Source organism: Myotis yumanensis, unplaced genomic scaffold (assembly GCF_028538775.1).
Source record: "Myotis yumanensis isolate MYYU_CA2020_CCGP unplaced genomic scaffold, mMyoYum1.0.hap1 SCAF_22, whole genome shotgun sequence".
NCBI classification, from domain to species: domain Eukaryota; kingdom Metazoa; phylum Chordata; class Mammalia; order Chiroptera; family Vespertilionidae; genus Myotis; species Myotis yumanensis.
This window is the reverse complement of record NW_027223773.1, coordinates 8,102,612-8,117,293: the sequence shown is the minus strand read 5'-3', so window position 1 is coordinate 8,117,293 and position 14,682 is coordinate 8,102,612. Positions and strand designations below refer to the sequence as shown.

The following is a 14,682-nucleotide window of genomic DNA, read 5'->3' as shown; positions in this document are numbered from 1 at the left end:
ATTTTAATATAGGTTTAGGAGAAAGATGGATAAACATCAAAAGAATCCATCTCTCCATTTAAAGGTGAAGCTCAATGATCTGTAAAGGAACACATGTAATGCAACTGTCTTTTCAAAAAGTCTTAAACCACATCTTTTTCAAATAAAATAATTCATAAAGGAATAAATTGGTATACCCTATTTCCACCCCCATTGCCATTAACTCAATTCAACCCATTATCACGTAGCTCTTATTAAGGCAAAAAGCCTCCTGGGATTCCAAGTTTCCAAGCCCTCCATAGCACCACCAGAGTCGTCTTCCAAAAATAAGTACTAAGTTTGTTCACTTCTCAAACTTCTTCAAAAATTACTAGTTGCCCAAACAATAAAGCCTAGATTTTTCATGATGGTACAGAAAACCCTTTGATTAATATCAGCACAGCCTCTTTGGCTCCTATTCAGTCACAGGTTCCAAAGATTTTTCACTCCAAAGTCTCAATCCTGCTCAGGTTTGGAAATGATCCTGCATGAGCCAGTCCTATCTTTTGGGAGGATCGGGCCCTTGGGGTCTGGAACTAGCCTTGTTGCCCTAAGATTGGCAACTGGTATATGTTGGTTTAACTCTTCCCATGTTACAAGCCCACCAAGAATCAGCCTTGTCAATGACCTCCCAATATTTGTCTTCTACTTATTACTGTATCTAGGCTTTAATTTCCTATTTTACCCTACACTTCTACCACCAGGACTCCAGCCTTGTCCAGAAGCTTATCCTATTTGTATAGGCCTATAAAACCCTATAAACCCAAGGCAGATGCTATATGATCAGAACCTCAGTGACGGCTGGAGATCAAACCCATCTTAATCATCACCTTACGAGGAACTTGGTTATTACCATCTTGAGACTCTGGTGCTAGCCAATAGGTCCAATTCTTTAGCATGTCAAGGCTAACCCAGATGGCACCAAATTATCTTTTAAAAAAAAAAAAATTCTTGATTGGTTAAGGTATTACAAATGTGTCCTCATCCCCCCATTAATCCCCAACCTCCCTCCCCCGACTCATGCTCTCATCCCCCTGTTGTCCGTGTCCATTGGTTTGGCTTAAATGCATGCATACAAGTCCTTTGGTTGATCTCTTCCCCTTACCCCCACCCTCCCCTACTTTCCCTCTGGGGATTGATAGTCTGATCGCTGTTTCTCTGTCTTTGGATCTGTCCCTGTTCATCAGTCTATGTTGTTCTCTCCAAATGATCTTCTGAGGCCAAAAGTATGGTGAATTTTCTCAATCCTAGCCCTACCTGCTACAGGCTGGCTCCTTAGTTTATACCTAAGAGGTCCCAACATGCTTTCTGCGTACTCCACATAAATGATGGCTCTACAGTCTAGCCACTGATCCTTGAATACAACATTGATGGTCTTTTACATCAACCCTGGTCCAAGTGGTTTGCTCTGCCTAGGCTTTTCTTACCTTTGTCCCATCATCTGACTCCTACCAGACTTCACATGCCACTCCTATGAAGTCTTCATTACAACCCTCAAGTTTGCTCCCACGTGGCACATGCCTTGATGATCGAACTTCTCAGATAACATTGTAATTTTCTTTTTTTGTTCTCCCCTATGTTCACCCCCAAAAAGATTGATACCTCCTTAAGGCCCAGCTTAGCCCTTAACAGCTCCTTCCTCACTCACAGCTGAGACCATATGTGCCCTGTAAAAATGTCCCTGGGACGACTCCAACTTTTCCTGGAGCATGCCCAGGGTCCGCTCCCACTCTCTTGTCCAAATCCCTTGTTCTAGGCTAGTACTCACTCACCTCCTAGCCAAATGCCTTGTTCCTGGATAAACCGGTGGGTTCTGCCTCTCTGGCCTTGCCTCTTGAGGCTGAGCCTTTAAACTTTCTCCCTGGATTTGGATTTCCATTCCATCCTTGGATCTCCTTGAGCAAGTTGCTCTTCTACCCACTGGCCAGAAACACTCCAGCCTGCGTCCAGCCCAGCCTCTAGGGACTCGCACTTAGGTCCTGCTTGTCCAGGCACAAAGTTGGAACAAAACAAATAAACATCTTTGCGGTTGGTGAAGCTTTTCCTAATGAAAGAGAACAAAGGCTTCCTCTTCATAAGGAGTATTGATTTATGTCTTGAAAAGCAGAGCAGATATCTGCCAACCATGATTTCAAGCCAAGCCAAGGGCTAGAGGCTCCACAGATGAAATGCAAGGGACATCAGGTGAAAATGAAGACCATTTCAGATACTAATTTATTCAGTGAAAAAGATGACCACAATATGAACAGTCATGGAAATACTTCATCATTTCATCCCTCATACTTCCTACCCTGCATACTGACTTTTCTAAATTCCTTGAACATGTCATGGTTTTCTCATGCTGTTAAGTCTATTAAAAACCCTCCATCAAACAGTCTTGCCTCTACCATTTTTCCCCTGCTCGTATCATTTTCATCTTTCAGGTTTCAGGTAAATACCCTCTCCTCCTAGAGTCCTTTTCGACTACCTCATTGCACACAGTACTCCTCTCATTAAATACATTCTTGTTCATTTGTTTGCAACTCCCAGGAGACTCAGGATGGGGGTGGTGAGTCTAGATACCAGAGCACCTAGCACAGGTTATGGCATTTGGCTCATGTTCAATAGGTATTTGTTGGGTGAATGAATGGACAGCAGTCATTGCTATCTCATATCAAATGGGGCGGATCACAGGAGGAATAACACTTGTATACAGATGTAGCCAAAACAGACTGGATGTGTTCACTACAGGGGAGGAACATGGGAAGGGGAGGGAGAAAAGACAAAGGCCATTGATCAGGTGAAGACACTGAGCCGAGACGGTGATGTGTTGCACATGTCACGGCCAGAGAACGGGCTGATGTCACCACTGATTGTATGGCTTATCTGTTTGTGGCTTTCATCTCTCTGACTTTTTGCAAAAGTCCTCTCTTAAAATTTATTGTTGTTATTGGAGCTGGACAGAGGAAAGAGGGTATATGTAGATATATATGTCTTAGTATTTGTCCTAAATCAGGGTCTAGCTGAATCAGTTTGAGAAATTAACCTTTGAGGCCTCAGTTTCCTCATTTGAAAAATAGGTTAGCCCTGGCAGGTTTGGCTCAGTGGATAGAGCTTTGGCCTGGGGACCAAAGGGCCCTGGGTTCAATTCTGGTCAAGGGTACGTACCTTGGTTGCAGACTCCTCCCCAGCCTGGGCCCTGGTCGGGGCTCATGAAGGAGGTAACCCAGTGGTCGGCAAACTGCGGCTCGGCAAATTGCAGCTCGAGAGCCACATGAGGCTCTTTGGCCCCTTGAGTGTGGCTCTTCCACAAAATACCGATATCTGCTCATGGGCACGAAGTTTCAATCGCACTGTACATGCGCGCCCGCACGTGGTATTTTGTGGAAGAGCCACACTGAAGAGGCCAAAGAACCGCATGTGGCTTGCGAGCCGCGGTTTGCCGACCAGGGAGGTAACCAATTGATGTGTTTCTCTCACATCGATGTTTCTCTCCATCTTTTCCTCTCTCTTCCATTCTCCTTAAAAATCAATGGGAAAATATCCTCAGGTGAGAATTAACAAAACAAAACAAACAAACAAAAAATAGGATAATTACTAACTTGCAGATAATAATGAAGATTAAATGAAATAATGTGCACAGGGTGCTTGTACATAATAGATACTAAAATGGCAGTGGAGGAGGAGGAGAGAGAGGAGCAAGGAGGAGAAATGATGCCATGTGATTTTTGCAGGAGTGAAAATAACAGGATAGTAGAGTAACCTCCATGGCTAATGAAATATCAGGATACTGACTTCCTTAAAGAAACGAAAGGTTTTTATTTTTGTTTTTTGTTGTTGCTTTGTTTGTTTTTTTACTATGGAGATCTTTGTAGTGAAGAACAAGAATCCTATCTAATAAAAGACAAAAAGGGTAATTAACCGTACCTCCGCTACGCTTCCCATTGGCTAATCAGGGCAATCTGCAAATTAACTGCCAACAAAGATGGCGGCCGGCAACCACGCAGCTGAAGAGAACAGGAGGCTTGCTTGCTCCAGTGATGGAGGAAGCCAAGGTTCCCCGCCTGCCGCGGCCCGGCTCTGAGCCCGAAAGCAACAATGTTTCAATCATAGAAGGTAAATAAATCCCAGAATAAAAAAAAAAAGAAAAAAAGGAGAGGCTGGGAGCTTCAGTTGCCCGTCAGCCTGAAAACGGCCCTCAGCCCCTCACCCAGACTGGCCAGACACGCCAGTGGGGACCCCCACCCTGATCCGGGACACCCTTCAAGGCAAACCAGCCGGCCCCCACCTGTGCACCAGGCCTCTATCCTATATAGAAAAATGGTAATATGAAAACTGACCCTAACAGCAGAAAGACTGGGAATGACTGGTCACTATGACACACACTGACCACCAGGGGGCAGACGCTCAATGCAGGAGCTGCCCCCTGGTGGTCAGTGCGCTCCCACAGGGGGAGCTCTGCTCAGCCACAAGCCAGGCTGATGGGTGCTAGCACAGCGGTGGTGACAGGAGCCTCTCCTGCCTCCTCAGCAGCACTAAGGATGTCCGACTGCAGCTTAGGTCTGCTCCCCGATGGCAAGTGGACATCCCCCGAGGGCTGCCGGGCTGCCAGAGGGATGTCTGATTGCCATCTTAGGCCCAATCCCCCGGGGAGCAGGCCTAAGCCAGCAAGTGGTTATCCCCCGAGGGGTCCCAGACTGCGAGAAGGCACAGGCCGGGCTGAGGAACCCCCCCCCACCCGAGTGCACAAATTTTTGTGCACCGGGCCTCTAGTATTTTCTATAATTTTAAATTCTTTAATCATACTCTTTCTTGGCTTTCTGTTTTTCTTAGCCTAAATCTGATGCCCCATATTATTTGGAAAGTCATCTATAGTCATTGTTCTCTCAATTCCTTTGTGGGAATATAGTGCTTTATTTTAGCATGAGATGTTTTTTATTCATGTCTTTTTTTCTTAACATTTTGCCTCATTTGCTTTACCTTTATGTATGCTCTTCTTTCTTCCTTGTCCTTGTTCTCTCTCTCTTCTCTTCTCTTTCCTTCTCCCTCCCTCTCTCTCTCTCCCCCCCTCCCCTAATGCTTTTTTCTTCATTTTAAAATATCTATGGGATAAAAGATGAGCCCAAATATTTTTTATATAATAACATTTCAGAAAGTCATGGTAACAACTAGATTGAGAAAACACAAGAGTCCTGGTTTCAGAGGCCAAATTTTACATTATATAAAATGTATTTGAGGGCAAGAAACCACAAGGAAAAAGAGAAAGAAGCATTCATGTATTTTATCCAACTTTCAGGAGAATGTACATAAGATGACTAAATATGAGTGCAATAGCCAGCTAAGAATATGACAGGAAGCAGCAAAGAACTGGCTTTGAAAGAGAGACAAAAGCACCCTGATTGGTTTTTCTGAGAGCTCCGGGGACACATACTATAAAAAATTTAAAAAAAAAGAAATATAGTTAAGAAACTGCTAAAGATCCAGCCATTGAAAATGTTTAAAGTTAAAACTCACCAGAGTCAGAATAATGCAGGCCACTACAGTAAAGTAGAGAAAGGGATATTAAACTTTTATATGCAGAAAGCCTTCAAAAATATAGAGAGAAATTTAGTACAAGGGGCTTGGAGGTGCCATGTGTAAAAATAAGCAGAAGAAGGAGAGATTTTAGTGTTAGCCATGAGTGAAAGGGTTATAAGCCAAACCACAGGGAAATATTTCAGTGGAAAATAATGGGGTCTTGAAATATATTTTCAGAATAAAGGAGCAAAGGTAAAAGTTGTCCTCCTGACAAAGCACTAATGAGAAATTAAAGACAGGAAGAGAAACGACAGGGATACTAACCCCAGGGATTGTTACTTCCCTGAGAAGCAATAGCAAGAGAAGGAGAGCTGGCCAGCACTGGGAATCCATTTCCTGGAACAACTGGGGAAATGTTTTAAAGTTAGAGGGTAGAAATTAAAGCAGTAGTGAAAAGGCTAGGAACTGATAAGGCCACATATACACCAGGTCTTGATAGTATATCATTGTTATTACTAGATTAACAGCATGCTGTTCCACTATATCAAAACCTTTTGTGCTACAGGATCATATAAAAGGATCAATAAAACAACTCCTTAAAACAATAAAGCAAACATATTCCATATGTTTTAGAGGAAATGAAGAAAAAATTAGTGAAGATTTAAGCTTGTTTAGGTCTCTTTGGCCAGGTTAGATTAGTAGAAATTCAAAACAGAGGTAAACATTATTTTTCTAAAGGTTAGGAATTTAAAATCAAAGGAAGAGCCCAGGCGGTATGTATTGAAGATCGGGCAATTTTCTGGTTAATTTGTTTAATGTGGAGAGCCTCCAAATGTATTTTTTTTAACTGGTCTTGTTAAAATTATTTTTCCATAATATTAACAATGTATTGGCAAGTTTCCCTTTTGTTCTTCATGAATAGCACAAGCATGGATGTATAATTTAACATTTTTCAGCAATATTTGTACCAATAAATTATGGTATAAATATATATTATACAAATATTCTGTATTAAATCCTGTGGATACAATATGCATGAGAGAATACTTAAACATCTAAGTCCTTTATATTTATGAATTTATTCATTCCTTAGAAAATGCCTATAAGGTAAATTTTATTATCATCCACATCTTATAAGTGAGCACACAAAAGCCCCCAAGATTAGAGTGAACTGCCCAAGATCACAGAGCCAGGAGCTTAGATTCGAATCTAGGCTGTCTGGCGTTCCTGGTCTCTTAAGACTGTGTTATGTAGCCATCAAACAAACAGGGAGGTCTATATACTTATGAAATCACTCTGTCAAAAATATGAAAAGCATGTCATGAGAGCAAAGGAAGGCATATCTAACTGCATGATGGGAGGAAAGGAGGGTTGGGAAAGTCTTGCTTGAAAAGATAAGTAGGAATTCTCTTAGGTAGTCAGTTGTAGAAGGACATTTCTTGTCAAGATATAAGTACATGGTGTGGAAGAGAGAGCATGCCTTTGGAGAAGGAGGGGTTACAAATGCTTCAAAGTCGCTAGTACACAAAACTGAACCATGCACATTCACTAGTTTATTTTTACAAATCTGTTGCACACAAAGAGAGTTTTCAATATGCTCAACTTACCCTTCTTAATCTGAAGCCAAAAAAATGTATTCCCTTCAAGTGAAGTAGACTTTCTTGTTAACTTAGAGAGATGATATCGATTGGTAGGCTGAAGGTATATGATCAGGATGATGAAGGTGACTGGCTAATCATTTTAAATCCCAAGTACTGTGATTTTCCCAAAAAGCAAAATAGATAAAACATTTGATTCAGTGTACTGGTCAGTCTGAACTGTAAAGACACAGAACATTCCAAAAATCGGGTTTTTTTGCATCCTATCTCTGGGATCCAGCCTTCCTATGGAACACAGCTCTTTTTGTTTCCATTCGCATGTCTGTTTTTATAGTTCCTGTTTTCAAATTATTCAAGCATTTTTATAAAATACCACAATACATTCTATTTTCCTAACAGAATCTTTAGTGAAATCAGAATACAAATAATGGCAACAATATTATGAAGTAACTCCCTATGATTAAGGTAGACGAGGCTGCTATATTTGAAGTCTTTCCATAAAATCATTGGGGTCTCCTTTCTTTACTTTTTAAATATTGAATCATATTCTCAATAAGATAGGCTTCTTGGAATGCTTTAAAATTTTCTCTAAGAAAAGACTTCATGTTTAATGCTCTATACATAACTGGTGTCCCCAATAAACAGAACTGGACAGTTAATTTTGAAATTGACCAAATTTCACTTCCACTACTCACTAGCACCCCAATGCTCTACTCCCACTCCCCTCCTGTTTGAATTCTTTGATATTTTCCTGAAATGAAAGAGGACCTGAATTTTGAACCATGACTGGGCCTCTTATTTCCTGCCACTATATCCACCATTCCCCGCTCCCACCCCACCGCGATCATCCTTCTGCGGGCAATGACTTACTGAGGTCTTCCTCATTGACAACACCCAGCACACCCTTGTCAAGAACCAGAGCTCCTTCAAGATGCTGCTGCTGTCCTTACTCAGACCCACGGGTGAGATCTCAGGTATGGACACTAGTGAAGCCAGAATCTTCATCATGCTCTTGAGAGAGCTCCCAGTTTCTGCTACACACTTCATCACCCCAACTGCCTCCAAATGTTAGTGCCATAAGTTCCTCGAATCATGCACTTTGTAGCTGAACACGTACTGATAATGAACAAAACACACCCCCCTACTTGACTTCCTATGCAACTCCCACTTCAGAGTTGCCCCCCCATCTCCAGAGCCTGGAGTGGCTCCCTACCTCCCTACTACAACCTGCTTCAAGCCAGCAGCCACCACCTTCGGGTTTTGATGACAGCCATCCCTCCAATGCAGTGGTTCTCAACCTTCTGGCCCTTTAAATACAGTTCCTCATGTTGTGACCCAACCATAACTTTATTTTCGTTGCCACTTCATAACTGTAATGTTGCTACTGTTATGAATCGTACTGTAAATATCTGATATGCAGGATGGTCTTAGGCGACCCCTGTGAAAGGGTCATTCGACTGCCAAAGGGGTCGAGACCCACAGGTTGAGAACCGCTGCTCCAATGGGATGGGACTCAATCAGATCATACAATTGCCTAGACACCAACTCATGGCAGGGGCCCGGAACTACCACAGCCCCCAAAGAGACTCAGTTTCAAGGAGTTGCCTCTATCAAAGGCCACTGGCTGATGGATACTGTCAGCCTAGGACAGTGATGGCGAACCTTTTGAGCTCGGCGTGTCAGCATTTTGAAAAACCCTAACTTCACTCTGGTGCCGTGTCACATATAGAAATTTTTTGATATTTGCAACCATAGTAAAACAAAGGCTTATATTTTTGATATTTATTTTATATATTTAAATGCCATTTAACAAAGAAACATCAACCAAAAAAATGAGTTCGCGTGTCACCTCTGACACGCGTGTCATAGGTTCACCATCACTGGCCTAGGATGTTGCCTTTTCCAAGAAAAATGAAGGAAGAAGGTTTGGTCTCTTCAAGACAGCTAGAGAGCCTGAAAATAATGAACAGCATGACACCTGTATTTTGCAGCAGAGGTTAGCACTGCCTTGCATATATTCATCAGTGTAGATCAGTAATATAACTTAATGAGATTTTTTTTTAGAGTTATCATGTATTGCTTTCTGACACTTAAAGTCTAGTTTTCCCCTACAGTCTTTTCAATTTCTAAATTATGGTCCTTAGTGTGTTGTTGTTTTTATATTGCTGTTAGAAAGTAAACAGAAAGTTAATCTGCCTTCTCTTCATTATGCATTCATTTTTGCATAATGTTCTATAGTGAAATTAGACATATTCACTGGACAACCCCAAAATGCCAATGACCAGAATACAATCTAATTAATCCAATTTTCTCTTTCACTCAGGGGAATATTAATAAAAAACCAGATTATCTTCAAGAGTTTCCAATAGAGGGTAATTCCCACCTCTTTTAGAGTGAAAAACGATTTTCTTGTGGCGTATGCTAAATTACATGACCATTAACTGCATGAATTTCTGTCATCTCTGCACATGGGTAATGGACTCTTCCCCGCTTTTATAAGAGTCACTTTACAAAGAAATCTGGCAAAATTGCTTTAAGCTGTGTCGTAAGGAAAACCATACCTCTGATTTTAGGATAATTTAGCATGGGCTGTAACAGCCTTATATATTCCTTAAGAGCATGATCCATGTCTGTTTTATTTATTTTTTTCAAAATGTGCCTGTCCCCAAACACGTAGGGACAGTGCCTTAAACAATATGAATGCTGATGGAGGAGTTAAAATAATTCATGTACTTGAAAGGATTCGGTTCAATATATTATATAATTTGACTTCACCATTTCACAATTGAGCCTCTTTGTAATTGGTCCAAATTCCCTTGAGTTTTGAACATAGTTGAATCATTAGCTGAGCTAATCTTCACTACTTGGGATTAATATAAGTAAACAGATTGGTAAATTCACTGTAATATATTATTTTTATTTATGAATCACATCACCTAAAGATTTAAGTTTAAAGTAATTGAGAAAACACACTATTTGAAAAAAGAATAAACTGGAACAGACTCACCAGAAAAATGTTCAACTATTTTGGTGGATTTTGGTTTTGTTAAGTCCTTAAATATGTTTGGCCTAACACATTTCCCTTTAATTCCCTTAATATACCCTGTGGATTTCCACAGAAATGTGAACCGTATGTTTCTGATTCGGTTATACTTAACTCATCAACATGTTTGCTAGGAGTGAACAGTCTTTGTGGGCTCTTTTATTTTAGTTAGTAAACAACTGAAACCTGAACCCAGAAATCTTGGAGCTTCGTTTAATACTCAAATTCCATAATGAATGAGAGAGTTCTTAACTGGACCCGGCACACTGTGCCTTTGCCGGTGCCTCACTCCAAATCTTACAGCTGGGAGGAATTATGTTGATCGTTCACTCTATTTCTTGTCACTTTTACTTTAGAGAATATAAGCCTTTGATGGCACAAAACTTGTGAGTCAGGACTAGATGATACCGCTCCAGTTCTGTTTACATAGACCTGGGTAGGTAGGCGCTGTAATGGTCCCAGGAGCCTGTCCATCAAGGCACTCTGAAAGGGTGGCTCTCCCCTCCCAGTCGGAAATTAAGAGGATTGAGCATCCTAATTCCATAATCTCTCGAGACCCACCCGCTACAATCTGTTTATTTACTTAGAGAGAAAGACAAATTTTTACCCGACTCTCCCCAGGAAGTGAGTGAACAAGTATAAAGTTGTCTATTTCATGCCTATGTTCATCGAGGTAATTATGCCTTAGTTTCCTAGTCTAGCCCTGGCATCTTTCATGAAGCTTAGGGACACATCCATTCCCTTTCCCTCCCAACGTGGAAAACACACATTAAGGTCCGTGCCTGAGAAATTAATGAAAGATGCTTAGTCCCAACATAATGGCTAGTTGCTCTCTGCCATCAGTCCATCAGCTCGTGGGGTTTTATGTTTCTCATTGAAATGGCTGACATCTCCTCTTTTGGGAAACCAGGAACCACACCTCCTGTTCCTCCTCCTCCTTCAAGGGCATTCCTACAACAGCTGTCAGATGCCGGGTTTCCCTGTGGTTTGTATTTATAAAGACCCTGAACACGCTGCAAAACATTAGAGATAATCTGCTTATGCTGGTGTCAACTTTTCCCTCCACTCCCCCTGCCCCCCACGACCTCCTTCATTACCGAACCCCACAACTTCCCTGTTACTTCTAAGGACTCCTTTGGAAACCAGATCTTAGGTCTGGAGGCATTCCTTTCCATCTGCTACTCACTGCAAATTAGAAATAAGAATCCCCTGGCTCTGAGATATATGTAATTTCTGCAAGAAGGAACTCAAAAACAGAGGATTAGCCTACTGAAATAGGAACAATCCGAAGGAAATTCCTAAAGAGAAAAACAGCTCTCTCACCGGCTCTCTCTGGAATTAAGGAGAGATGAAACAGATATGTGTGGTATTTGCAGGGGAAAAGCATAAAAATCTACCTTCTGAGCTTCATAAACATAGGTCCTGATTCTTTTGCTTTTATCAAACTAGAGTGGCATAACTTATCAGAAAAATAAAATAAAAAAATACAGTGAAAGAAATCTGGGCAGAAATGGGTCCTGAACTACTCATTTAAAAAACATTCCTGGACCAAGGTGTTGTGGAAAATAAGGCTCTAGGGATGGAAATGTGTCACCCCTCATTTATAATCATTAAGGACTTTTTATTTCCCTGTTTACATAAATCATTCCACCCTATTAAGATAAAAGTCTGAGTGGCCCTGTTCCAAAGGGGGGAGAGGAAAAACATTCCTAGGATGTCCATTTATTATTTATTTTTAACCTCATCCTTTAAATTTTTCGTTTAAAAATCTATGGTATGACATGAACAATACACTAGTTTAGTACATGGATATGTCTTACAGGTAAATAAATATACAGATGTTGGAAGAACAGGCCCCAAATGCCAGATTTTGTTTTAAGCATGTTTTACATAGATTTATGGATGCAATCTCCACATTAACCCCTATGTATTAGGTTTTGTTATCTGGTCCATTTTGCCGATAAGAAAACTGAGGCACATACACACACACACACACACACACACACACACACAAAGGATATGGAACTTGCCCATGGTCACACAGTTAGTAAATGGTAGAGACTGGGTTCAAGGCTAGGCAATGTGGTTCTAAAGCCCAACCACTTAACCACTAGGCTACACTGTAAAGCAGTGGTCACCAACCAGTGGTCTGTGGACTACTGGTGGTCGGTGATGTCCAAAAGGTTGGCAACCGCCGCTGTGAAGGACAAAGGTCTCAGGCAGTGATGGCGAACCTATGACACGCGTGTCAGAGGTGACACTCGAACTCATTTTTTGGGTTGATTTTTCTTTGTTAAATGGCATTTAAATATATAAAATAAATGTCAAAAATAGAAGTCTTTGTTTTACTATGGTTGCAAATATCAAAAGATTTCTATATGTGACACGGCACCAGAGTGAAGTTAGGGTTTTTCAAAATGCTGACACGCCGAGCTCAAAAGGTTCGCCATCACTGGTCTAAGGAGTTCCAGGAAGAGAGAGATCAGAGTGCTGCCATCAAAAGAAGCCTTTGAGAAAATAGCCGTGATGTGCTTCTGTGTCTGTGAGTTATTAAAAGCTGTTGTGAAGATATGATTTAATAGCCTTTTTCTCAACAGTTGCTTGGCTGGTCTCGCCCCCTCTACACCCCGGTCACAAATGTCATTCTTGGAGTTGGTGGCTCTGGTTGATCGGAGTATGAGTTGTCATCAAGAAGACTTGGGTTCTTGTTGGGGGAAGTCTAAGAGTTACAGGATTCGATATCTAAGTGGCACCTGAAGATTCCATATAGAACATAAATAAAAATGTAATTGTAGGGCAACATAAATTAACATAGTCTTCACTGTGGACACACTAGAAAATGGGAGCAAGGCATTTATTGGCCTGGCTGCTGGACCAGGTTATGTAAGATTTATCAAAAATGCAAAAAACATGGAAGTATAGGCTCCAGACCAATTCAATCTCACCAGCCTGAAGGTTGGTGGAGAATGCAGTTTCCTGGGGTTAGGAAGTCACTACTTGGGTCGAGGGCAGTGGTCAGCAAACTGTGGCTTGGCAAACTGCGGCTTGAGAGCCACATGCGGCTCTTTGGCCCCTTGAGTGTGGCTCTTCCACAAAATACCAACTTCTGCGCATGGGCCACGAAGTTTCAATCGCACTGTACGTGCGCGCCCGCATGTGGTATTTTGTGGAAGAGCCACACTGAAGGGGCCAAAGAGCCGCAGTTTGCCGACCACGGGTCTAGGGTAATTGCACAGCCAGAGTAGGTGCCCACAGGCCTTTAACATTTTAGTTGCCTCTGAATAGGAAGGGCTGAGTTGCAGTCACTGTTTCTCAGGTTAAGGCGGGACAGTTCTGGTTGTAACACCCAACTGTCATTGACAAGAGGGATATAATATCAAATACTTCCATCCAAGGCGGCTTCCTGATGCGCTGATTGCTCTTAACAAGACAGGAGGGACTTTGACCTCAGTGGTCAGAGGAAATGGATCAATTTAGAAAGGATCTAAGATAAGAATTACCTGTGTTATGGAGATGAACAAACGCTTTAAGTCAGTGGTCGGCAAACTGCGGCTCGCGAGCCACATGCTGCTCTTTGGCCCCTTGAGTGGGGCTCTTCCGCAAAATACCAACTTCTGCACATGGGCCACAAAGTTTCAATCGCACTGTATGTGCACGCCCGCATGTGGTATTTTGTGGAAGAGCCACACTCAAGGGGCCAAAGAGCTTCATGTGGCTCACAAGCCGCAGTTTGCCCACCACGGCTTTAAGTCATCAAGCATTTTTTGAAGGCCTGCCATATTCCAGGCATAACACTAGTCTCCAGTGGAAGAATGTCCTACAAGTCACATGGAAGAATATCCAATAGGGCAAGAATTGATGGGGATAAGGCAGGTTCTACCGGTCACTACATCTAGTCAACAAACACAGGAAAGGACATAACGTAGAGCATTTTTCTGAGAGATAGCCTTGAACGCTGATCAACATTTCATGGTAAGATTGATTTCTAAAAAATTATCTTTCCCTCAACAAGGTAGGATGATTTTTTTTTTAAAAGCAAATCCTAAACATAAAGTTGACAAAGGGGAAAGTTCTTGGGGAAGAAAGAATATGCACCAGAAAGTGCTTTGCAGCATTTGTATTTCAGTATAATTCACCCTGCGCTGAAAATGAAATGTGAATTATTCATTATCAAGAAAGTTCAAAGCCCCTTCAACTGAATTTGTTTGACCTGCTTGGCAGCAAAATAAATGTGGTGGGTGGTCTGACTCAGGCACCTGTCCAAGTGCAGTCACATTACATTTTCATAGTCTCAACATTTACAAGCCGCGTCCCTGCTGCATCGGTAACAGCACATGGGAATGTCTCCGGAACACGCGGCACCCGAAACGTTACACAAACAAGTTGTCCAGGAGCCAGAGCCTGTAGTTTCCCAGAAAACACAAACTCAGCAAATGAAGAAGGAATTTGCATGTGACGACGCCTCGGAGCTCTACCAGTTGAAATCCATCACGTGAACTTGGAGTGACGATTCATCTCCTTAATAGT

General features: G+C 41.8%; 1 long non-coding RNA gene across 5 annotated transcripts in view; it reads right to left on the bottom strand.

Annotated features, from left to right (window-relative positions):
* LOC138999264 (uncharacterized) overlaps positions 1-14,682 on the bottom strand; it is a 258,828-nt gene that overhangs the window by 228,324 nt on the left and 15,822 nt on the right. Inside the window, exon 1 of one of the 5 annotated variants that reach the window (XR_011469350.1) lies at positions 1,791-1,884. The exons of the other annotated variants lie outside the window; for them this stretch is intronic. This is a non-coding gene — a long non-coding RNA (uncharacterized lncRNA). Of the gene's footprint in view, positions 1-1,790; positions 1,885-14,682 lie in introns of those variants that run through there. 5 annotated transcript variants of the gene reach the window in all.